General features: G+C 37.2%; 1 protein-coding gene across 7 annotated transcripts in view; it reads left to right on the top strand.

The window, feature by feature from the left end:
* The window catches only part of PDE1A (phosphodiesterase 1A), a 187,769-nt gene that overhangs the window by 32,337 nt on the left and 127,680 nt on the right, over nucleotides 1-27,752 (top strand). The window lies entirely within an intron of this gene.

Genomic DNA, 27,752 nt, shown 5'->3' on the forward strand with positions numbered 1-27,752 from the left:
GCTCTGAAGGAAATTAAATACATAAAAAAACATTGAAAAAGGCCACCAAAATTAAATCCTCAGAAGAATGAGTATTCTGAAATGTCTTTTAAAAAATTTGAATCAACATCTCTTTCTGATTTTTTTTTTTTTTTCCTACTTCAAAGACCATGAACTGAGGTGGCAGTAAACCGGTTACTTGAAAACCAGTGGTCCTAGTCCCTGTGCTGCCGAAGATGACCCAGGAGCACAGCTCTGAGCAACCCAGGGGAATAGTTACGTATAGTCAGGAAATCTCCGACACAGGTATAATTTTATGAGCAAAGCGAGCCGTGCACAAAATCTGAAATTTTGCATTGGAGAAAAAGTTCAATTAGAAAATTACTGACCAACTCTGATTTATTTCTTTTCAACTTCACTAGAAAGACCTTGGATTCTATGCGTAATTGGAAATTAGATGTTTCTCTTCCACAGAAAACTGCTAAAGTATCACAGAAGGTTTTCGCTGATCATGTATTCATTCTTTGGTAATTTGGAATATATGTTTCAATGGCTACTAAGACACCTTCACCAGCCGTAACGTCAGTTAAAGTTTACAAACCAGGTTTATGGGATAATCCTATGACAGTCAATGGCAGTAAGATGGACATATAATAGCCTTTTCCCTGCCATATACTGCTGTGACAAGGAAACCCTATATTGCTCTTGAACAGACATTATTGGTCTTAATTCTAAATAATTGGAAGAAAAATGAGACTTCAAGTCAATTTACCTGTGACTATTTTGTGTGTGTGTGTGTACTTACAGTTCTTTAAGTGTGTTTTACAGACAAATACATCGGGTTTTGGTTTGGTTTTTTTTTTTCTTCTTTTTTCTGTAAATGTTAACTTGGTTACAAGCCCAAATTAATAATGAGAAGAAATGTATGTCTCAGTCTCTCCATGTAGTGCACGTATTTGATGCTTTTAATGGTGGCACATTATAATATTGCGCTGGAAAGTGTTGAGCCCTTCCTTCCTATTCCCGCCATGAAGACTCCTCAAAACTGTGTACCATTTTGATTTATTGAGTGAAATAGTACACTTACCTCTGGAAGAAAAACTGCAATCATTAGATGATAGGAAGTATTACTTAGAGTAGCGAGAGTATGTGTAAAAGGCGTGAAAAAAATTTATACTCTTCAAAATAAGTTTATCTCTACTAGCTACTTTCTGGTTTATGTAAATTTTGTCAGAAGTATTATGTTCTTAACTTAAAATGCTGTAGATAAAAACTTTGGCTTATTTGGGCCCTTTGACTTTGAAGTTCCTTTCTAAGCAGATTGATTTAATATTGCTTGTTTCTCTAGGAATATTAAAAAATATTTGTCAAAGACATGTCAAAATGAAGAATGTTAATAACATGTACATGTAAATACTTTAGCGATAACTGTGAGGAAGATTTGCCTCCAAGAGAGAAATATTTAATTCTATTTTTAGTTGTTCTCTTGAGTATTTTGGTTAGCCATTGCCTGCCTTGTGTGAGCTACACATCAAAAAGGGATTCCCTCTCCACTTGATTGCTAGAACATCCCTACTGTTCCAGAAATGTTTAAATATATAATGCGTAGAAGTAACTAGGCATGAAAGTGTTAAAACATTTTGGTTTTAACACTTCGGTTTTAACACTTCTGAACCTATATAATTAATTGGTTTCCTGGCTTTGTAATTTAAAAAGTATGATGCATACTTAGTAGCTTTCTGCTGTTAAGTAGATTATGTCAGATGATCTTTTTGGTAAGAAATGAAAGATTGGTAATATATTTCTGTCCCGTGAAACAGAAATTGAATTTCCAAGAATGCCAAACAGGCAGCTCATGAACACTTATGGCCTGGGCCTTATGATTCCTAATTCTGGTTTAATATATCAAAACTTTCCCCTTTCCTTCACCAGTAATGTGTTGTTTTATTCTTCAGTATTCCAAGAACACACGCATATACCCCTGTTGTAGATCGAATGTGGTTCATATGCTGTGTGAAACTGAACATTAGCTAAGAGAAAAATGGTTTGCCTGCATAGCAGATAGGGACAAAAAGGTTTAAAAGTGAATGTACAACAGCTGCAAGTCTGTTTTAGAGATGGATATGAGGTAAACACAGGATATGAGCATCCCAGAAGATTATGACAGTTTATAGCTCAATCCAAACTTTCTGAGTTGCTCCTATCACTGTTACAGCCTAAACCAAAGTTTGTGTTCAAACACTTAGAGCCTTTTAGAAGACTAAATTGTGATAGATGTAATACAGCTATGACAATGCATGTCTTGATGTTTAAAATAAACACGGTATTAGAATACTTATAGAAAATCTTAGCTTTGATTTGGTCCTCTAATTGTATTTCTGCTTTTCATTAGAATCTTGCATATCTATTAACATCATATGCCAGCTCTGCTACAGTCTGATTAAATTCAACACTAACAAACATGCCATAATATGTTAATATTGTCACTTTCCAGAAAAATTAGGTGGCTCAGGTGCACGTAAGCCATATGGAGCCATCTCTGTCACCTATTTCTTCCTTGACTTACACTCAGCTTTGACCAGATTCATTCTGGATACACGAGAGAGTCAACTTTGTCTTAGCATGAGCTCATATTTAGCCCTCTAGCACTGTGCTGATCTTTTCTTTATGACAAAGGGCTGTATCCAGAATGCCGTTGTGTGTAGTTTAAAAATATCCTTGAGTTCACATACAAGATTAAAGCAAAACGTAAAGAGTGGATAATGAGTTAATGAAAGTGTATAATTTCCTATGAGTTTTACTTAAGACCTTTTAGTTTAAAAGTTCAGAACACTTTCATCATCAGTTCAATGCTAAAATCATCTCGTTGCTTTGGGAGAGGAGGATTCAGAAGTTGCAGAGTCCTTGAATCATGTTACTACTTAGGGAAACATGGTTATTAATGGAACTCGATTTTTAAATACTTTTCAACCTTTATCTTTATATGTTAAATGTAATCTCAAATACATGCTTAGTTTGAATGAGCAAGGGAATAGAATGAAACTTTATACTTTCAGGCATCAGCTTCAGTAGAGGAAGATTTCAAGGGGAAAGGTCTTGACGAAAAGGTAGAATTCATAGAAGTTTTGGAGATTAACTGTATTTTTTTCATTCCCAGTAATGAAAAACAGTATTGCAGCTTTACATACGGTGACTCTGCATTGAAATAGGCTCAGAAAGATACTGTGTAAAGCTCTATAACAACAATGTAAAGTGACAACAGATGTGATTTCTCACACTAAAATGCATTCTTATCATTTGACAATGATTAACATTATGATGATCCTCTTGGCATGGAACTGAAATTTTTCTACATTGTACAAGCTATATTAAATCTGTCTTCAGCTGGCACCCATGCCTTACTGAAGTTGGCAGACTACCACATGCATGGGACCAGTTCCAGCTTTATACATGGGCATGAGTGCAAAAATTTCCATATGATGCTTCACTTCTGAAAATTAGTTGATGATTTTCACAAGAGGGCTGCTGCAGAATGCAATTCTGTATCTCAGCAAAAAGTACTTCATGGCCCAGCTATGGGTTCTACTTGCTCAGTCATCTGCTTTTGTCCAATTCATTAGGATCTAATAATACTTAAAGGCACTCCAGTTCCTGGCTGTGCTGGGACTTTGTGGTTCAATCTGAAAGACCTGAAAATCTTGTAGCTTTGTGAGACTGCAGTTCAGAGATGTAAGAAAATGTCAAGGTCCGACATTCAATTCGTTCCTTCAGGTAAAATGTGGTGTTGGACTACAGATTTTTCTGAAATGGACAGTGTGAAAGAGGTTTTGGGTTTCTGAATGAGGAAAAAAAGGTATGTAATAGTTTTTGTGTCATAATTAACATAATACAGTTGATGTCATGCCCACAGAACATAGACCATAAAACTTCAGCCTGTGATTTCGCCATCAAGTCCATAATTTAATAAAATTAGCCTGGTTCTGGTCTCACACCAGTATAATTGGAGGCTATTGAATTACAACACAATAAATGAGACCTCAGAACAGATTTACTTTATTGTGACGAGCACAGTATTTCATGGATGCAGTGGAATTTGGCTAAGGTTTATTGGTTACTCCTTTTTATGAACACTGGGCTATGTCAAGTATGTTATAATTTTTCAAAGTTAGTTGTTACTGGATGTGATTCTTCTTTTCTTAATTGCTAACCCGATAGGACAAGAGTGATTCCCTGAAGCTTCTCGGGTTTTCTCCTTTCTTTTTTTTCCCTTCTCCCAAAGGAAAGAAACATGTTTACCTCCCTTTGTCTATCACTTGACTGCAGCTATAGTAGTAACACAGAAACAGATTGCAACAAATTTGCTATTTATTGCTATGATTTTGGATTTTTGCCACTCTCGCTAATGAGCTATGTTTTTGCAGATAGACAAACTAAGGATGGTTTCCTCAGCTCACATGTACTTGATTGTATCCCGTTTTGTCATTAAATTTATTTTTAACAATAAAATCAGCAGATTGTAATTTGTATTATGATCGTCATGATTAGATCTCGCTATGTTTAATGCAACTGTGAATCTTTGTGCAGATGAGGGGAGTTAGACATTGAAAGAAAAAACAGTTGCACAGCATCATCTAAAATTTTATTCTAGCAGTTTTTCTGTAGTAATTTGGGGGAAGGAAACAGGGAGGAAGGGAGAGAGAGATGGGAAGGGACAGTTTTATCTAATGCTACCCCCACTTAAACCAGATAATTACATTGCATTCCTTTCTAGCGCAGCATGCAACTAGCATGATATGCGCAATATTGTACAGTATTTGGTATGATAGTAGGAGTATATACCACATTAAGTGATGAAGTCTTAAATGTTGTACTCGCATTTTTATAGGTAGCTGAAAGCTTCTCACTATACACTCAGCACTGCTAAAAGTGTATAGCAAATAAAAGTTAGAAGTTTTGTTTTTCCCTGCTGAGTTGCCTCAGAGGAAAGTGTCAGAAGCACAAAAGCCTTTGTTGCTTCACTTCATGATTAAATCCAGCCTTCCCCATTGAAAGAACTCTTTTCTTTTGCGTTATTACCCCGTTACAAAATGTCTCTGCCCATCACAAATATTTCAGTTTCTCTATGCTTCTCTTCCTAATTAACACTGAAAGCCATTCCTAACATTGTGAGTCTAGAAGCTGCCATTCCTTCATGTGTAAGGAACTAAGCTCAGCAGTTACACATGTAAAAGAGATGTTTTACTCAGTAAAATCTCTGTACCAAAAGTAGACTGCTAATGAGCAAATGTAGGCTACCATTTTTAATTTCATTATCCACAAATTACCAATGCCTACATATGTGATTGCAGCTACCCATATTGCCTTATCTGTGTAAATGAATTATGAAAGTGAAAATGAACAAAGGCATTATCTGAGCAGCAATGTATTACCAATTATAGTGATGTGGTTACACAATTATAACACTTCTATTCAGGCACTTGTACTTCAATGGAAGGTAGCTTTTTTCTGTTCACATTAAAACTTTCCTAACAAATTTAGTAAGCATAAAAAGGTTGCGTTTATACTGTGGGAAAAATTATTAACACCAGAAGTTATCCCACTTATCTGTGTCAGCTTCAATCCACAGCTGTGGATACAATGACACGTGTTTACTTCAGTAGTCAAACTAGTTTCTTCTCTCTTACTTCCCCACCCTTTTTTGGAAAGGAGAGTTACCTTTAATCCAGATTGTAGGAATCCAGATAATTTCAAGGATCTGGTTTATTGGCACAGTTAAAGGGATAACGGATGTGGCATGGGAATGAACTGTCAGAGCCGGGGTACAAGTATTAATTCACTGCTGAACCTGGTGTATTGAGAAACAAAATCCCTAAATTGTATCGAAAAGATTTTCCTTCATTGAAGCTGACAAACACAAGGAAATGTTACCCCAGTGCCATTCGCAGCAATGCCACTGCTGAAGCAGTGTTAACAAAACCATGAGATTGCCTCCCTCCCTCCCCCAGTGCAATCGGAACAATAGAAAACACTGAATCAAAGATTCAGTGTTTTACATTTGCTTGGCACCATGCTAACTTAATCAAGAATGAACTTGCTCAAGGATTTTTTCCACAGAAATAGGACAACAAGACGTTCTGGTACCACTCCCAGAGCGTGACTCACAAAGAGAGAGCAGCAGAGAAGAAGAGTGGTTTTTTTCCTTTCACAAAATCACTTACTTCCTTTCAAGGTTATGCACTTGTTTTTGTTTCTAAATGTGTTATTTGATTCTCTTCCTATTAATGTTTGAAAAAATAGTCTTAAAGGTAGATGGCAGCAATATTTATGGAGCGAGTTGTCATCCCCCTCCATTTTTGCTGAAAGATGCATGCTACATTCCTTCTGTGTTTAGTCACTTCAATACAATGTGAAATCCTGACATGATTGCAAGTTCTCTTGACTCCTTACTAAATGGGTTTGTTCTAGCAAAACAGACCAAACGATACCAATAAATTTTCTCTCAACATTCATTCATTAGCATTAAGAAGTATAGTGACGGGCAAGACTTCTTTTGATGTTTAAAGTACTTCTCACTCAAGCTAAACCCAAAGGCTAGCTTTTCACTTTTTTTGCCCCCTCTGCGAAGGCGCTAGTCTTTATCAGTCAGCTTCTGAACAATATACTCAAATAATATGCCAAGATTGCCCTCTACTTAAAAATACTGATCAATAGCTTTGTCCTACTCATTACGGAATGATCAGGTTGCGAAGTCCTAAACTCACATTTAGTTGCAATTACTTGGTATTAAATTAGGTCATTGTTCCACATTCTTGTTAATGTCATGTTTCCCGTCTGCTGTAGTTCATTATGACCGTATTGCTTATACTGTCTATATGCATGGCAATCAAACAACTTCTCAAACATTTCAAGTAGTTCTTTGAGCTCCAGTAGCAGAAAAACTTTAATGTATCTGGGACTATTAAGCAAATACCTGTTGTTCTGAGAGCAAGAGAGTGAACTAGTACCTGACCTAGAATAAAGGCTTATTTTTTAGTTTCAGTTGATTCTGTTTTGGTCATGTCACTGTGTTTTGCTAGCAAGAGTTTCTTTTAACACTTCACCTCTCAGAGAAAAAGGCTGACGTAATATGAATGACTGGTGGTGCTGAGAGACTTACCTCTTCAACAGTAAAATCTGGTAAGTAAACCTAATACACTTGAGGCAAACGTATGTTAATGGGGCTTTGGGAAATGTGCACTTTTTGGGTGGATGGCTCATTGCTATTTCTTTGCAAGAGCAAAAGTATTAAAAAGGTATTTAAAAGGAATAGTTAAGACAAAAACAATGGAGAAAGGAAAAAATATTTTGGAAACATGAAATATATATCTTAATGCAAATTATCAGGATTTATTAATATGCCTAATATTTTGCTTTAGATAAGAAAGAAAAACAGGAAAGAAAGTGTTACACATGTTCATGTTACCACCATGAGACATGTCTCTGTGATTACTGTTGATTCTGGGTGTGCCTAATCACATGTACAGAACTATGAGTTGGAGCTGATGTGTAGGGCTATAGCTGAGGGCTATACATTCTAGATAATTCCAGTATCTGCAATGTCAGGATTGATTTCTGTGTTGGGTTTTCATTTTAAGGGGTCTTCCAGCTCTTTTTTTTTTTTTTTTTTTTCTTTTCATCTCAAAGGTAGCAAAACCAGCTAACCAAATCACTTGACTAGAAAGTTATATTGAATTCTCCTCATCTCTACTCCTGCTTGCCTCTGCGGTTTTTGATTATTCTGTGTTTCCCCTGATATACGCCTGCATGAAACTTCATTTCTGTGGACTGACTTCTGAGGCCCCTGAAATCCAGAGTCACTGGTAAAACTGTTTAAAAGCTAAAATACCCATCCCATAAGAAATGTTAAATTCTGTAGGCTTCTTACTGGATTGTAAACTGTTTCAAGATTGGGAAGTTCAAGCATCTTTTACTTTTCTGATATTTTACGCAATCAGCTCATGTGGGAACTCATTAAGAGCCCCAGACAAACGATTATTGACTTGTTCAGGTGATTTATCGTGATGGGACTTGCCCAAGTCCACCTAGCAAAGACGTGGGAGTGGTATCTAGTTAAAGATGACGATACACAGGGAGAACGAGTTCTGAAACCTCTCCTCATCCTCTTCCCCCCAACCTACAAACGAAAGATTCTGGGCAGTGGCCAGACTTGAAAAGTAGCTCTACGCAGGGTTCACAAAAATTGTATTTTCATTTGATTTATCCTGGTTTGCTAATAAAGACAGTCTTTGCAATAAGGAGTTTTTATAGTGGATATATGTGGGTGTACCACAACCTTCCACCTTCTGCATACTCATGTAGACTTACATCTCATTACTGTCTAGCTATTAATTGTATGTGTCTGTGAACAATGATGGCTTCAAGTACTAAGCTGTCAATATGACTTTCCCAGATGAACATCTGGGTAGGCGTAAATGTCATGACAAGCATGCTGCCTTCATGTATCACAGAAAGTTATTATCTCCTTTTTGCTGATTCTTACATAACTATACTTTTGGTTGATAAAATAGAATAAATACTTAATTTTTTTCAGTCAGCTGTGTTAAACGTATATATATCTATGGGTGAAAATTCCTCTTACTCATAATGATACTTTTTCCTTCAAAATACCTGTCAAATCTGACTGATACTTTTTCACATGTTGTTACTTAGGTGAACTTGAATGCTTTAGAGCGCTTAGATATGTGGGGTTAAATACACCAATATCAATTCAAGTCACCAACACCATTGGCCCTCAGAAACTGTGGAGAAAGAAATGAATTGGCTTTCTTTTACTTAACAAAATGTAAGAATAATCTTTAGAGGTAGCAGCACTGCATACCATTGCCAAAAACGTACCTGATGGGCTGGAGACAGGCAGACTTATCCACAGTTTTTGTAAGTTATAATAAGTTTTAAAAGTACTATTTATATTCATTTTGGATTTTTTTCTGTCGGTTTTCCAAATTGAAATAGTATTAGACCCATAATAAATAGCAGGAAAACACATGGGAATAATAAAAAAACATGGCATGAAATTGATACTTTAGACAAGAATTGGATACTAAAGAGGCATCAAAAGTAGGGCAATGCAGTCTCCACATTTAAGATAGGTATTGTTAATGCAGAATCTCACAGAAAAACATTTCCTTGGGGTGGGGGGGGGAAAAAGCAAGATCACTAAGCTCCTGTACAAGTTTTATCCTTATAAGCACTTGTTATTACTATTTACAGTACAGCAGCTAAAAAGATTTTAGAGGTTTCTGGGCATTATTCTCTGGGCTGTTTAGGTTTCAGGCTGCTGGCGTAGCTGTTAGGCTGCACTGTTAGTGATGCTTCTTCCAGGGAGTCAAAGTCTGACAAATGTGAGGAAATGCAGAATACCGATAATCAGAAAAAAACCAGTATTTAAATGCAAGAAAGGTTTGGGGCAATTCATATGTGAACTTATAGGCTGCCAGTACTCATTTTATTTAACATTTGCTGCTACTCCAACAGACTTTTTTTAAAAAAAATCTTTATTGTAGTTTTGTGTCTTTTTGCGTCAGGGTCAGGAGCAGATGCTTGAACTTTGATCTCTTCTTGGCAGATCAGCACATGGAAAAATCAATCAATGCTGCCTGCTACTTTTAAGCCTTTCAGAGACCTTCTTTTTCAGTGGCTGTTGGAGGACATGAGTGTGAAAATGTTCAAACCAAACGTTCACCAGGCATCTCTCGGTCTTCATGTAATCCTCAGTGTTCAAAGGCTTTGAGAAAAAGCATGAAGAGGAAAGTATTTCTTATTTCTTATTCCTCTTTAAAAGATACTGCTGATTCTACTTGTCCATTAATGCCGTAATTGGATAAAACAGAAAATGCTCCTTTGCTTCGGTTTAACTATTCTAAATCAAAATTTCTAAACATTGTTTTCTTAGTTTACCTCTGTGAAGAGCATAGCTGTGTGCAGGACATAAGAAACTATGCTCAGGAGTGACTGACTTTTGTCTTAGTTTTTAATAAATCTCAGATAAAATGGAGAAATGAGGGCTGGACCTTCAGGAAGTAACTAGGGTGTTTAAGTGCCCAGCCTTTAACTTTTGATGGAAACTAAGCAGAGGACTTTAAGGCACTTTTGATAGTCTTGCCTCAATCTGTGATGTTGATAAATTCCACCATTACAAGATTCTGCTCAGATAATGGACATAGCACTAATTATTTCACTGAAGTATCAATGTATCACAAGAAACAAACTCAATTCTTTGTCGTCCGAGCCATTCTCCTCTTCTTAGATCCATTTACATGTAACTGGGTTTCTGCAGCTCTTTCATCATATCCCATAGCTTAAAACTCCTCTTAGTTCTTCTTCAGCATTTTTTCTAGAGCTTTATTCCATGTTTCCTCCCCATACCAGTGTGGAAAGCTTAATATTCTGGCAGTTTAAGTAGAGCCTCAGACCACATCTCTAGAAATTCTTAGACTTCTGTTCTCATTGGCTTTTCTTCCTTTCTTTTTCTCTTCTTCGAGCAGTTGTTTTCTTGTTACATTTTTCGGTGTGTCTGTTTTAACCCTTGGTCTAGAAAAATACGCTGCAGCTTTTTGGACATATGCCAGAATAAAAAAAGGATAACTGCCAAGTTCTTAGTTTTAAAATAAGACCAGCAAAAGAGTATGAAATGATTCATCACTTCCTGGCAAGTGTAATTATCACTGCAATCACCATTCATTATCTATTTGCACCCTTCAAAGATGTGCTAAATATTACTGTAAGTTCAGAAAGTTATCATTTCAACTGAGTCAACTGAAAAAAATCAGAGCAGCACAGGTGTGTGCTTTAAACAGGAAACGATACTCATCTCCAGGACCCGCAGAGCTGCATTCCTTAGAAGGACCCGCAAGAAATGTGTCACATCTGTGTAAAAATGGTATCTGCTGAGGTTAGGATAGCGGCTATACAAAAGAAACTATTTCAGCTGATTTAGCTATTGTGTTTGTCATTGTTGGAAGCTGACTGCTGAAATGTGAAACCAGTTCCACCTCTTAGCTGGGCGTATATTCACTGTCTAAACTGGGACATTGGAGATCCAGTAATTATGTTTAGTATTCAGTTTGTGTATTTATTCATCCTGTTTTAAGCAAATCACTTGTAGCTTCATTCCTATAGATGCTCCCTGGCGATTATCTATAAGGAAACAAGGAATCTTATTTTAACAAGGTATAGTTGTAATTTCTCTGTATTTTGAACCTTATAAAAATGACTCAAAGCATAATTGATTCTGTCTATAAGTAAACTATTGTGGGATGCAGATTCATTCTCACCGGTCATTGCTGAAAGTTTAAAACAAAATTCAGACTTGGTAACATATCAATGTACTCATTTCTTGGATAACTTATGTTGTGAGATCTTTGGGATAGCAATCAGCTTTCTGTTCTGTTTGTATAGCAATTAGTACAATGATGTCTTTACCACTGAGAATTTTGGGTACTATCATAACAAACAAATGTTTAAAATACATTGTTTAAAAATCTTACAGTGCATGAAAATTTTTCCAAGTTGTTATGAATGACTGCTATGTTAGTGAAAAATCTTTACCTGACAAGTAAATGCTATTATTTAATATTTCAGCATTTATTTTTGCATGTCACCTGAGCTCTGTTCATACCCAGGGAGGTTAGGCACAAAGAGCTGCCTTTATTTCCCTGATCCTGTGGCATTCAACTCTGGCTGAAGGTCTCTCCTGTGACCTTATATTGTTGTACGTTCAGAATCAAAGCCTTCCCAAAACGTGTCTCATGCTGGAATACTACTAAAAATGGAGGAATCAAATGGTGTGTAACAAAAGAAGTTTTAAGAGTGGAAGGAGGGGAGGAGGGATTGACTTCAATGGAAGTAGTAAGGGAGGGAGAAGACCTAAAACTCCCCAGAAGTGATGTGTGTGGGAATGGCCTTAACCCACATTATCTTCTAGATTCCTTCAGTCGCTATGCCCAGCTGCTGATTCATTATGGTAGGACAAAACAGCATTTCAAAGTAGGTTTCAGCTTTAGAATGAGTGAATATATTGTCTGTCTAAGAGGACTGTGTCAAAGTGTAGACATTTCAGTACTTTTACATCAGGAAAATAAATAAATGGAGATTTTGTGCATTGTGATATTCAATTTAGAATCTTATATGGATAGGCCATTTAAAATTTCATAGTATGAAAAAGTGCTACAGATTAAAGTAGGTATAATTTAATTCTCCATTAGAGTAATTAGATAGCTGGGAAGGGCACTGAACACCTTCTATGTTTCCACATGTTTTTGAGAGTCCAGAATAGTTATGTCTTTGACCTCTTCTCTAGGCAACCTGTATGAGGCTGACTTGTGAAATTTCAGGACTATTCCTACTTACTCCTACCCCAAGTCAAAGATGTTAGTGAAGAGTCCTTTAAGAAGCTGAAACAGGATAACCCTCCTTGGTTTTGTATCTTCAGCTTAAGGGGAATTATTGACAGACGCTGTTCTTGCATTATAATGTTGCTTAACTTGAAAGATTACATTGTGCTGATGGGAGAGGGTAGGTAGGTTTGCTGAACTCGAGACTCGACTAAAGAAATGTTTTTAGTTAAAACCAAGATTATGATGATGCAACAAATTACACGTAACGCTGTGATTTAGTGAGTCAGACTGGTCAAGTGTAGTGGCCGCCTTCTACAAGGTTCTTCAGTATTTCTTACTGTGATTTGAAGTTTTATTTGCATTACTGACTGAGCAAAAGTCTGATATCATAGATAGGGTTTGTCAGCAAGCTGGCAGAACATAAGTTTTCCTTTCCTGGCACAGATCACATTAAGAAATTTATCAGGGAATATTATGCAGACTCAAAATCTGTCAAAAATATGAATGACGGTGTGACAGAAACCACCTGCATAGCTCATGATGTTCTTGGATCAAAGTACCAGCAGGAAATTGCTGCAGTATTCCAAATAGTAAGTGTGGTTTTGGAACAAAGCAGAAACCTTGAGAACAAATTGATATTTGCCTTTTGTCACTTTAAAGCAGTTCCTTAAAGCTTATACCAAAGGACGTACTGAATTTGTGGCAAGTGCTAGTAAGAAATAGTGAGTTGCATATCCATAAATTGACAAGATCTGTATGAGACTAGGGCACCTGATACATAAGAGGGGTGAAAAAGATATTGTTAGTTACTACTGCATAGGAAAGGGGTTTCAAAAGAAACTATTGCTACAAAGTCACTGAAATGAAAATTTCCTTGAAACAGGAGAAGAAACAAAAGAAGAAAGAATACCTAGTTCTTACAAAGAATTTTAGTCCATAAAAATCAAAGCACCTTTTGAAGGGAAGAAATTTCATCAGCTCCCAGTGTTGAAACTTAGCCAGTCTGAGTTGAAAGTGACCTGTCCAAGATCAGTCAATGGACTAATCAAAAGCTCAGGGCTCTTAGGTCCCAGCCCAGAGTCTTATCTATCAGTCCACACTGTTTACATTTGTACAAGAAGGAAAAATAACCAGGTTATTTTTGCCATTAATCAATTCTAAATGCCACTCACTTCACTTAACAGAGGACATTCTGTGAAGTGATCAGCTTCCACCATCAATGTGGCATAAGCATACAAGGCTTTGTGCAGTATTAGCAATAACAAGCTAAATCTCTGTAAGTTAGAATCGAAGCTGACTTCTATGCATTCAGATGTCACTTCAACATCATAATTTTAGATTAATCTAAGAAAAAGTGCGAGGGTAATGTACTTACCACTCATGATGCATGTAGTTTCCAAGGTGGCTTCATACGGTTGGTGAAATTGGTTTTTATCCAATTTACATTTTAACTTGTCAACATCACTTTAGACAGAGTCCGAGGAAGGGTCATTGCTTACAACAGTTACCAATAGAAGGATATTTTCCTGCAAATTTCAAGGTATGTTTTTGATACTAGTTGGCTAAAATTAGAGTATGTTTGACCTGTTTACTGTGTGGTGGCTTTGCCTCTTAGACTTTAGTTTTTCCTCTGCTGTTGTCACTGTGAGTGAATACAGTGACTTGCTTCATCACCTCTTCTGTTTATGGTTCCTTGAGAAACATATCCATATAATTGCTTTTAGGGCTTGGAGGAGCTTTCTAAGAATCATACACCTGCTGGAAACTATATTTGGCAAAGAGTTATCAAAGGTTTGTTGTCAGAATAGAAAGGTGTATCCACCGGCTCTGAAGTGCTCTGACACAGGTACATTTTTGTTCTATAGTTCGGAGTATTATTAACTTACAGCAAGAGCTGCAAATACAGTGAGAGCAAAATTAGATTCAAAATGATATGTGTGGTCCAAAAATACAGTGCAATTGCCAGACTTTTGCCACATTTAGGCAACAGTAATCAGCTGTACAAACACAGGGTGGGGAAAAACTAGCTGCATTGCAGTACCACAGAAAAGGATCCAGGAAGTAATCACGAACGAACAAAGGTCAACAGTCTCCTGCTATTATGAAACAGGTAAAATATCATGCTGGAAGATATAACTTCTGCTAGCACTTGTGAACACTGTCACAGGGATCCAACATGCCCATCACAGTGTTATTCTTGAGAGGTTTTGTACCCTTTTTAATGTTCACAATGTCAACCTGAAGTGCAAAATGTTCTTTATTTGCAAATCTAACTGGTCAAGAGCAAATACAGTCTTTCAGTAGTATCATTCTGAGATATTTGTCCCAGATTACCATTATAATTTGTTTGGTTTTGTTTTCGTTTTCAGAGACTCAGACTGCATGTTTGTGTTAATGAATGATTAGGTCTCCCACTTTTCATTCTTTTCAAGGATATGTGTTTGCAGTTTTAAGATTTTCAGGTTTAGGTGGAATGCAATTTTCTTCAGCTTCTGCAATACAGTTTCATAGTTAGTTTCCTTGCCTGATCTAACAGGAAAATACTGAGATGTGAAGTGCATCAGAACCAGTTATGCTAAGAACTAAACCTACTTTCTGGCTTATTTTCTCACTGCTGGCAACCATTGCTGGAAGAGACCAATGAAGCAGTATTTAAATCTGCAATTATTCCTTGTGTTTCTAAAAAGCTTCAGCTCTCTGGGAGCTTTTAATGGCTCCCTTCTTGCAGTCATGTTTCTTGCTTTTGATACCCTAAGCCACTTGGAAGTCTAATTCGCCATTATCCCCAATCATTATGCCCCCATGGCTTTGTAACATGAGCTTCTGCACAGCACAGTCACTGTTTGAACTCCCCCTGAACCCCTCCCTGAAGATATGGTTCCCCAAACCAGAGAAATCCAAATCACAAAAACAGTGATTTACACAGGAATATGAAAGACAGATGTTACCAGAAATAGAAAACAACTTGTTCTTATATAAACATGTTCCTGACATTTCCGTGGTCTTCCCTGTGTTTCTTTTCTAAAAATGATCATGCCCAAACAGCCAAAGCAGAGCTGACCTGAGTAGCCCATAACGTTTTCCTTAGGCTATATGTTTTTCTGAAATGCTTTTCTTAATCGCGGTTTTTGAGCTGGTCCCTATAATATTACTAAAAGAATAATTTCCTAAGGGTCAAAGAGTACAATGGAAGAATTCGTATAACCAGTCTGGATAAAGGGATAATTAAATAGCATTGCATTGATCCAAGTGAGAAAAATTCTTAGTTGTAATTGACATTTTACTGACAGAAGTCATGTGGGCACAGATGCTTGCTTGTGTAGAGTCAGGGTGAAAGTCAGGTTCATAAATGTCTCAGACACTCTGTAAGAAAGGCTGTTAAATGAACAATTATATTTTAGCACCTGTCATATAGTCATTAATTATAACATGCTCATTTCATTTTACATGCTATTTAAATGCTCACCATTGTTAAATACTTCCTTGATTATATGTATCTGTAGAGTGAAGTCATTAACTATACCAAACCAGAATCATTCTATGTCATTGAATTTAAAGTCTTTAACTTACTATAGTGGCCTTGCAATAAATATTGTGGGTTACTTCAAATAAAACTGAAGAATAGGAGCAGCTGTCTCAATCTGAACACAAGACTTACCTGACACGAGAAGTTCAAGCAACGCGCCTCAAGAACCTGAACAGTAGTATCAGAGAAAAGGGTGCAAGCTCGGTCTGCATAGTTTGCAGTGAGGCACAGGGCATTGGCAGGTGAGCATCGGCTACTAAAAGGTTGATTTGACCCATGCCTGGTTATCTCAGTCTAAGACTTGGAGAAGATACCCATGCTAAGTGCCCTGCTCAGGGCCAAGCAGTCGTACTAGAGGCTGTTCTCTTTAACATTCCTGTTTCTGAGCTATACTAGTGCTGCTACCAGGCTGTGTGGAGGGGTGTTTAGCATCTTCATGGCTCATATTGTTCTTATGTAAAAGGGTGTAATTCCTCACTTGAAAAATGGCAGCGAGCTTCACTAATATTTCTGGAAGCACATGTGACAGGTGTTACACAAGTTCAGGGCTCTTGTGGGGGAAGAACGTTAAAATTCAGTGGAGAGTGTGTTTTCCCATAGGTTTACTTCAATATCCACTAAAACCTGTTTCTTTAAAGGAATAGAAATAGTTCCTTCCTAAGGCTATCTCAAATTGCATTCTTTATTTTCCACTGCGTATGTCCTGATTAGCTAGGACTTATCCTAATTGGATAGGTCTTTTTGTTGGGAGTATGATTTACCACATACAGCGTATTTAATGAATATTGCTCCATCTGCTCTTTGAGGACCACACTGACAGTGAGTTTAACCCTGCAATGAATGCTACTGACATCAGTGGGACTGATGTTATAACAACTTCTCTCTGATGTGAATGAGAGGTTCTCTGTTTTTCAAAATGTCCAAGACAAGACTGCTACAACTTATGGTAGGAAATACTGAATTCATAGAATTTTGTTTAACTGTGCAAACTAATTGTAATGAATTGGTGTTGTTAAGTGTGCTCAGCTGTGTCTATATCGGCTGGTTGGGACTAGTTACATGACCATGTACATCTTAGATTTCTTTTTTCTATATGCATGAATTTAATTCTTGTACCAAGCGGTCTGGTCTGAATATTCAAAAGCATAGACTAGTAGACAAAATAAAAGTCTGATAATAGCAGAGCCACTAAATGCTTGACATTCCCCATGGCACACCTACTGGGCTTCAGCAAAAACATCGGTTTGTGATACACGTGGTGGTATCTGTTACGCATTGTTTGACTGGGTTGGATATTGTTATCTTGGACATGTTAATTCTAGTTCTAGCTTGTCTTGTCAGGATAGTAGCAGAGTGGCATTAATGAATGTACAGATCTCCCTGCTTAATTATAAATTCTGCAACAAGATAATTAAAAATCTGCTGCTTGGCTATTTATATCATTAATTTCAAATTAGTCTCATTATGCTTTACTGCTTGACAATAGTCTGTATAACAAAAAAGAGTTACTGTGCTTATGGCAGTGGTGTTTAAAAGCTGTTGAGAATATGTATTTTATATTAAAGGGAAAAATGTATATTAAACAGTGGAGAGCTGATTTTGTTAGTCATAAAAATGAGATTAGAAATTAATCACTAGTGTCAAACATTTAATAGGTAGAAGCAAGAAAACAAATACTGGTGTGAAATATACTTGTCGAAGAAGAAATTTATGTCAAAATGACCACTATATTGCACAATGCAATGGCAACTTTTGCTTTTGTCATGAGAATTTGTAAAAAATAAATGATGAAAGTGCACAATATTTCAGCGTGCTGACTAAGGGGAACCATGAAGCTCTTGGGACTCAACAGAAGAAACTTGCATCTTTGCATTAATGATTCTCATCTGAATTGTGTTTCAATGATTTAGTTCAAATTGCCTGTTCTAATTCTAGTCAGAAGGTACCCACATAACATAATCCAGAATCATAATAAATAACACAACTCGTGTTTTTTGACAGGTTCCAGAGAAAAAGGTGAGACGGAATGAGTGTGAAGCAAAACTGTTCACCCTTCCATTAGGGGATGAGTGGAACTGAGTGATAAAATTCTAATAAGAGCTACAGAATTGACACCTTTTGGGAGGAGGGAAAATGCACCCAGTCTTCAGTTCAAATAACATAAAATATTATACAGCATTCAGTTTTAATCTACACCTTATTAAAATTATTTTCCAGCTGTTGTCAAGATGTTTTTAGATACTAGAAAACCTTTCTCTTACTGAGTATTGTGTTTTAATTTATCATTCAGTAGTGACTCATGAGAAGTTTATTAGTTCCATGAAAGACATCAGTACACAGATTTTGTTAAAAATTCTGTCCTTTGTTGCTTTTAGTTCCATTTTAATACTTTAGTATGAAAAACATCAACTCATTCTTAGGTCCAGGTACACCTACAGACCATAGGTAAGGAATTTAACAATGTCTTGGTGTGTGCTTTGTCTTTTTAGTGGATAAGCAAAACAGTGCATTCTCTGGGGCTGGGAGCATAGCCCATTACATGTATGCTAAATGAATATGTAAAATAATTGCATGAGTAATAAAGCCAATTATATTGTACCCACATTCAAACATCTCAGAGAATTTAGCTAGCAAAATTAGCCTGCCTCAACCTTGAGTTCAGGCAGATTATGGTATAAAATGAATGCATATTAATATTTTTTTCAGTTTGTTGTTCTAGTACAGTTTTGAAATTAATTTTTCTGAAATGAGATTTTAAATGGATCAATGAAGAAAGATGTATTTCCATGAAAAAGGGGAAGAGAAAAAAATCTAGGCAGAGACCTTGCAGGAAACTATGACTCATTCCTTGTTTATAAACTAGAACGTTCGGTGTGTTTCACATTCTCTAGTCAGGTCCCTTTTATTTTTTATTGCTGGCAAACTTTTGACCCTTGATAAAAAGTATAAGCACCGAACTACTTTTGAGTACCGTTTTTATTTTAAAAAATTGTTGACTACATAAGTGATACTCTGACAAGCTCACTGTAGATTAACTGACTGTCAGAATTTATCCAAAGGAGTAACAGGTCCTGAACACAAACGCACTAGTGAACCCTTCTTCAGGATTATTACCAGTGACTTCAGTGGGAAATATACTGTATTTCCCACACTTATATAATTGTACTCACTTTCTCTAGCAGGAGGCTGAAGGATTTTTTGTTGGTTTTGCACAGAAACTTTTTAAATCAAATGAGCTGATGCATTTGAAATACGTTTCAGAGTTCTCTCATATCTAGACTACAATTAGCAGGACAGCCTTGTTTTATTTAGTTTAGTCATACTAAGAATTAACTTTTCTAGGGGGAGAGAGAGAAATATTTGATATACAGAAAGTCTACATTTCTCCTTTGCTTGTTGTTTTTCCTCTCTGGAAGTGCTGTTGCCAAAAACCAGGGTGAGTTTTCTTCTGGGTCTCCTTAAAGTTTTGCTAGAAGAGATAAACTTCCCGCTGGTCTTCTGTCACGAGTACACATAAACTTGGCACACTTGGAAGGATGTCATCACAGTAAATAGAGACTTGGGAAGAAGTCTGTGTGGTGTTGGGGAGATGGTGAGCTGGTATAAGGAGGAAAATAATGTAGATAATTTATATGTAGAATAAAAGGTATAACTCTGTGCAGTCTTCTCATCTTTGAAAACCAGTATTGTGTATTGCAAAGGCCACAACAGAATCTAGATAGAAGGAAAAAAAAATTCAGAACATTACTGTATACATTACGTTTTGTGAACATCTTTGTAATAGAAAGATAAGAATGATCAAAATGTTATTGTGTTAGAACAATAGATTTCTGAGTCATGCACAAGACATTTTTTGTCTATGGCCATGTTACATATCTGAGGATAGAGCTGAACTCAGAATTTCGTTTATCACTATTTGTAAGACTTTAAAATGATGAATGTCAGATTTCAAGACATCTACAGGGAAACTGTTATTTAAAAGCAATTTTTGCAATCAGAAGGCAAAGCTCTGGTATTATTAGTGTTGCTATTTCAAAGAAACAGTTTTGTAAGATGATACATAATCACCTGTAGAGTTTTTGCTGTTACAGCTTCTTTTGTATCTAACCAATGGATAATGGCAATGAGACCAAAGAACAAATAGTTGATAGAAAAGACACTGCAACAACTCCCAGATACTGCTAATCCCCTAGGGAAATGCACGTGTGTATACTTCCAGATAGTTTCCATGTCTTTCAAACTGGATGCCAGAAATCTCATGATGAAAACCAGAAAATGGCAAGAACTGTGCATAGACCAGAGTATTTTAACCAATGAAAATGAAGTAAGTTCCAGAAAACTAAGAAATAGCTGAACTTGGAGACCACGATGAAAGGCAGTGCAAAATACTTTCAAAATCTAATATGAAAAAAAAAATCTTATTGTATCTGAAGCAGAATTGCCTGGAAAAAAGCTTTAAAAAAATAATATTAATTTTTTATATACCATTAATCAGAACAGGCCTACAGTTCTTCCCATTGTCTTGCAATGGTTTCTCTATCATGTATGACTGATGGTTGTTTAAATTTTTTTTAAAGTTCATACTCTGCCACCTACACAGAAATTTAAAACTGGATTTGAATGTGAGTTAAGAAGAAAAACCTATGTAGTGGAGAAGGTAGTTGTGATAGATTCTTGCCTCTTTATTCCACTCTTTCAGGTGAGAACTTCTATTGTATATAGAGAAAATTGATACAGCCTACCATGTCTCTTCTGATTCCTTTTAGCGTAGTCTCTGTCCTTTTAAATGTCCATATATTTTCCATGGGGAACTGCAGTTTAGCAGAGAAATTCTTTTGGTCATGATCTTGCTGTTGTCCAATAGCCATTCTTAACATATGCCACAGTTACTCGTGTTTTCCTTTCTGGATAATTTTGGAGTTCTAAACTATTTTATGCTATCTTTAATTATTCTACCGAATATTTATACTAACATCCACTTTAATCATTATCTTTAAGGGGTTTAGCCATTATTTTTTGCTTGATATTCTGTAACCCGGCTGTACTAAGTCTTGGGCATTTTATTACCCTTTTCCCCCTCAAAGAACAACAGTATGCTTAGTCAGTAGTTGCTCTATTGTCCAGTATATAGTTGCCATTATATGTATACATTTAGAAAACACGTCACGTCAATTACAGTGTTTTCCAATAGAGACTGAAATTCCATCCACTGTGGCCAATAATAATATTGCACTGGCTCAAAACCAAAGAATGCCATGTTTTGACTTGTGTATCTCAGTGCTAATTTAGCATCATATATCCCAAAGGAATTTCTTTCTCCTTCTCATTTCCCCTCCCTTCCTCTCCTTCTCATCCCCCTCTTCACCTTCACTGAGGATGCAGAGTATAAAATCCTAATAATACCAGGTAGAATCAAACAAAATACAGCTGTGATACTGGTCATGTTCTTCAGAAGAGTTTTATTAATCAGGAAAATTAATGTCCCCATGAGACACTGGTATTTGTATTTTTTGGTATTTCTACTTATTTGCTTTGAGCTTTGCTAGGACTCTGAAGATGTAGTAAAATACAAAAGCAGAAGTAAAGGACTGGGAAGCTTCTTAAGCCAAGTTCCTGTGCTCCAGTCTGAGCAGGAAAGTCTTAGCAGGGAAATTAATCTCCTGCATGATGGCATTGACGTAAGTCTCTGCTCAGTTTGTGTGTGCATGTAAACAGGGAACGCAAGAGAGAATAAAACAGTTTTATAAATATTCTTACTTAGGAGAGGTAAAAAGGGAAGCCAGAACTTCAAGACCTGCACAACTGTTTGCACAGAGCTTTACCACATGTACTACAATAGATCCAGTAACATTGGCCAACATTTCTATCTGCATTCTGAATGAGTCACAATTATCTTCAGTACTGTCTAGTTTTTCAAGCTTGAAGAAGTCATTAGGTTAAGTTTTAGAGTGCGTTTTGCTGACATCAGCATGAAGAAATAAATTGAGACTGTCTTACACGTTTATGTACGCAGAGTGCAATAAGCTTAATGCAAACCTGGTAGAGCAGTTGGGTGAAAAAGCATTCAGCCTGATCCATGACAGGATGAACCGTGCTGAGGAATATGGGTACCTATATGGAGAATGTAGGTAACTATAATTTAGCTCTTAAACCATTACACAAACACAGTTCTAGTAAGTAGTATTCTATATTAAGCATGACATGCTTGTGGTGAAGATTACCCTTTGTATGGCAGGCAATCACAGCATCTCTTACAGCATTTAACCTGTGTCTGGGGACAGTACAAGACATCAGACACCTGGGCAATTTTATTGGCTCGATATAGACAGTTAGATTTGGAGATCCTGCATGTGGACTGGAAGCTGGTAAAAGGGCTGCTGAGAGACATACCCCTCTCATTATCATGAAAAGGCTGTGACAGGTATTCTGTCTTGTAGAGAGCCTTGGAAGACCCTCTTCCTTGCTTAAGTGACAATGATGGCATAGTTGGATTTCACATCATCCCCTCCAGTTTCTTATGCATTGAGTTTAAACACTTAGCCTGTGTGCAGCCTTTATGGAGTGGATTTAATCCACCAATCATATAAATACCTAAATAAAAATCTTGTTAGGAGTTGCACAAGATATACACTGATTTTCTACTGTAAAAAGTTTCCTCTTCATGCTTTAGTTAGTGATTTAATTACATTACAAATTTCCTGAACAGTGAACTGGTGCAAGGTAGGGTTACTGAAAAGTAAAATAGCATTCTTGTCATAAGTCCTGCATTAGATTTTTATATTTCAAACTTGTACATTTAAAAAAAAAAGTAAGAAGAGAAGCGTGTGGAAGTGTGTTGTCTTCCCCCCCCCCCCCCCCCCCTTCAATTAGTCCAGAAAATAACTGGATGCATGAAACTTAGCTCTCCACTTGTTCTCTTGTTGCTCATGAACAATAGGGGAAAGCCTCTGACCCCTTGCTTTCTTATGGAAGCAGAACAGAGATTATGGCATTTAATCGATTAAATCTGTAAGCGTCACACTTTGTTGCCAGAATTAAGGACAAAAGTTCAAAATTTGGGTGAAGTGGCAAATAGAAAAAAGAATCGAAAGCCCAAATGCCGCAGTTGATTGATAAATGGTTTCACGCACACAGAAATCCCAAACTAAACAGCAGGTTCAGTTAGAAGCTGATAATAGCAGTTGGTTACCAAAGAATTTTAGAACAATAAGGTTGGATGGTGTATTCAGAGATTATTTACAATATTTTCTCCTCCAAGGCAAAGCTAATAATTTCTGAAAGGTGTTTATATAGCCTTTTAAAAATCTACCCTTAAAAACCTACTCATTGTGATTCCATGAACAGATTCCCTCAGCAATTAATGTGCTTATTATTTTCCATTGAAAAGCATTCTTTTCACCATTGAATCTTTACTACCGCAACTTATGGTCCTATGAGCTATTTTGCAGCCCGTTATTTCTTGACCACAAGGATAAGGAAAACAGTCTGCTTCCATAAACTTATATGGCTACATTTATAATCTGGAAGATTTTTAATTCTGTTTGCTTTTACTTTTCTTTTCTTTAGGCTATATGATGTGTGACTTTCTGCCTTTCCTCAAATGAGATGTTTTCTAGGTTTCTGTTTTCTCAAGGTTTAGTCCAGTATGTCTCTGCTGAATCCTGTTGCCCGAAAGCAAGAATCAATGCTTCAGGTGAGCTTTAGGAATACAGAGAGAATGGGAGGTTGCCCTTCGGGACGATACTCCCTTTTATATGTCCCAGAGTGATGCTTGTTTCTTCATAAGACTGTAATAGTATGTTTAGTTTATGATTCACTGCTGCTTCCCATGCATTTTCTGAAGAAGTGCTGCCTAGCCAATGGCCTCTTGTCCAGCAGATTATTCCCATGTGTATGCAGAGCTTGGTATTTTTTATATCCTCTTTTTTTCTGAACATTTCTGCGGTTTGTCAAGGACATTCAGAAGAGCTTAGTAGCTTAATATTGTCAGTGCTGGACTAAGTATATCACCTATCTCCATCCAAACCATTGAAGAAAACATTGAATAGTGCTGGCCCTGGGACAGCAAGCTTCTTAGATTATCTTTGTACTTTGACAGAATTACTATTCTTTCAGTACAGTTTACCAGTTATTTTTCTCACTTATATTCCAGCAGTTTCATAAAAATAATTTATTTTTTACCATGTGTTTGATCATGCATATGTAACTTCTTTGTCTTCTCTTTCTGTTGGTCCTCCCACCTATCTATCTTTCTACAGGGGTAGATGAGCCCTTAACCCCAACCAGCAACGCTACACATATCTTCATTAGCCAGTAGGTATTTTAGTTAGAAAGTAGAAAGAATCAGCTGTCTGACACATACAGATTACTGGTTCTTAAATTGCCCATTTTAATTGCCCATAGCTTTGAAATTGAAGTAGGAAAAATAATTATATTTCTAGACTTCTGGCAAAGAGCTACAGATCAATAAGAAATATGTGGCATTAAAACAAGCAGAATAAAATATTTTGGGTTCTAGCTCACATGTAGTCTTTTGCCTTGAGACATAGTACTAGATATCAAATTACTTAACTATTGCTATAGATCTTGAGGTTACGGAAACTCATGTTTTGTGAGTGGTAAAGTATTACATGCTTTTTGTCCAAAAAGTCTGCTTTCACATGAACATATGCATAGGAGATGAAATAAAAATAGCTCACATCACATAGAAAGGGCAGCAGTCATTGGTTGCGATGGGCAAACAATAGCAACAATAATTGGAAAATAAAGTGAAAAACAAACAATTCAGGAGTTTTCTGCTTGAGTTTCATCCATTGTTGGCAAATTAAATGAGATATCTCTAGGGCATCATTTAAATAGATTTTTACCATTCTAATTACTGCTGAAAGGATTAGTCTGAAGTAAGAAATATGATGAAGATTATCTATAGAGGACTTCTAAAAATTGCAGTAACGCTTTCAAACAAAAGACTTCCTCATTCTAATAAAAATGCACCTCTTCAGTGCATTCTGTGTATCGGGTCTGGGTATATCCTACAATTGACTAATATTACTCCAATATGCTCTAATACTGTAATTGCAAAACGTTACATGCTGGTGAATTTTATACATGTGATTTTTCCACTGAACAATACAGGAATGGGTGGACTGTCCAGTGGATGAGGAATTGGTTGGATGGTCGCATCCAGAGGGTAGCAGTCAACAGCTCAATGTCCAGATGGAGATCGGTGACAAGTGGTGTCCTGCAGGGGTCTATACTGGGACCAGTACTGTTTAATATCTTCATCAATGACCTAGACAGTGGGATCGAGCGCACCCTCAGCAAGTTTGCAGATGACACCAAGCTGAGTGGTGCAGTCGACACGCCAGAGGGACAGGATGCCATCCAGAGAGACCTGGACAAGCTCGAGAAGTGGGCCCGTGTGAACCTCATGAGGTTTAACAAGGCCAAGTGCAAGGTCCTGCACCTGGGTCGGGGCAACCCCCAGTATCAATACAGGCTGGGAGATGAAGGGATTGAGAGCAGCCCTGCCGAGAAGGACTTGGGGGTGCTGGTGAATGAAAAGCTGGACATGAGCCAGCAATGTGTGCTCGCAGCCCAGAAGGCCAGTCGTATCCTGGGCTGCATCACAAGAAGCGTGGCCAACAGGTCGAGGGAGGTGATTCTGCCCCTCTACTCTGCTCTGGTGAGACCCCACCTGGAGTACTGTGTCCAGCTCTGGAGCCCTCAGCATAAGAAAGACACGGAGCTGTTGGAGCGGGTCCAGAGGAGGGTCACGAAAATGATCAGGGGGATGGAACACCTCTCCCATGAAGAAAGGCTGAGAGAGTTGGGGTTATTCAGCCTGGAGAAGAGGAGGCTTCGGGGAGACCTTCTTGCAGCTTATCAGTACTTAAAGGGGGCTTATAAGAAAGATGGGGACAGACTTTTTAGCAGTGCCTGTTGCGACAGGACAAGGGGGAATGGCTTTAAACTAAAGGGGGGTAGATTGAGGCTAGATATAAGGAAGAGATTTTTTACGCTGAGGGTGGTGAAGCACTGGAGGAGGTTGCCCAGAGAGGTGGTGGATGCCCCATCCCTGGAAACATTCCAGGTCAGGTTGGACGGGGCTCTGAGCAACCTGATCTAGTTGAAGATGTCCCTGCTTATTGCAGGGGGGGTTGGACTAGATGACCTTTAGAGGTCCCTTCCAACCCAAACTATTCTATGATTCTATGAATAATCTTAGTGGGACTCAGGCTTCAGGCAGTCTAGTTGATCTATCGTATCTTTCTGAAATGCCTTTTCTTGAAGAATTTGTGTGAATACTTATTCAACATGTAGACGTGATTTCTGAATATTATAAGGAAAAAGTCAGTGGGTTGTTTGCTGTATTGAATGAAAAAATGGTCAAAAAGGCTCTTTGGAAGATGAAAAATAATGCAATTAAAGTGAAGTTCTGTTAACATTTTATATTAATATTTTCTTTCCCTGTCTTTTTTTTTTTAACAGCTCAAAATTCTTTGTAGCCAAAGTAATTACACTGCAGGAATTTCAGCTCACCCAAATAGTACTTTTTTATAGTGCCATGCTTGAATGGAAGTCCCATGAACAACAATGTGCATTGGACTAGGCCCAGAAAAATTTACTTTTAAGATGCATACTAGTTTCAGGGCCAATAAAACTGCTAGATGAAAGGTTGGGGAGTTCAATGGAAAAACATATTTGGTATAGCTCTCACTGAGATTTTTCAGATTATTTTTTTCTTTCTTGAAACTCTCAGAAGATGTCAGGATTTTTGCCCTGAGCTACAGATAATCCCTCTGAATAACAGAAGTATAGCAGTCCTATGCACATAATGTGAAACAGAAAGAGAAGGGAGATTTCTTGGTGATTTTCAGCTTTCTGTATAGACAGTGAGGGAACACACTTCAAAAAGCAGCAAATTATTTTGAAATGCTGAAACCCAGAGCAGGAAAACTACATGAAGAAAAATGTGAATCTTGGCAGGCAAGAATAAGTAACATCATGACTACATGAAAGTCTTTAAAAATATGACAACACTCTGAACACTGCATATTGTTGAAGAAAGATCTTCAGATCCTTCAAGATCTTGGCAAAAACTAGTCTGTGATCTGATAAAGATAATTGTTTTCCTGATGACGATGTATTTCTCTCTACTTCTCAAAGGAGTAGAAATGAAGAGTGGGGCAAGGTGAAACTGAATTGACACAAAATAACTGGTGATGGCTGTCAGATGATTTCTCCTTTAGATAATTACTCCATGGCTGTGTCAAGAAAATAGTTTTATATAACGTGGGGATCAGTTTCTGCATCCTTTCAGGCTAACCAAACTTGACGCAGTCACTCTGTTGTATAAGCGATATATATTAGCTCTAGGAAGAGATTTCACCTGTTTCAGTAAAATCCACTAAACTGCTAAATTTTCCATTGTGAAAATATATATTACTGGAATGTTTGTTATTTCTCTGTTTGTTATATAGCATTATTTCATGGAAATTTTATGAATTTAGTAATAACTTGTGCATAATGTAATACGAACTTTCTTGGTCGTATACAGCCTAAGACACATCTCAGTGTTACTTATCTTGCCTTTTCTGTGGATTAACAGTGTCCCTCAAACTTAATTTGATAATGCCAGTTATGCACTTAACTGTGCAAATCTACCACTCTTCTGCTCTCTTTGCAATTGCAAAAGATGCCCAACCTTCCTGATCCTACTTGTCACATATCAATAACTTCACCTAGCACATACTAAGTGCTTTTCAAGAGTTAAGCTGCAAGAGAGCTCCAGTGCTGGGTCATGGGGAAGAAACAGCTGTGGCAGGCAGGTCCTTTGCTTCCTCGGCAGG

The sequence above is a fragment of the Aptenodytes patagonicus genome, chromosome 6, assembly GCF_965638725.1.
Source record: "Aptenodytes patagonicus chromosome 6, bAptPat1.pri.cur, whole genome shotgun sequence".
NCBI classification, from domain to species: Eukaryota; Metazoa; Chordata; class Aves; order Sphenisciformes; family Spheniscidae; genus Aptenodytes; species Aptenodytes patagonicus.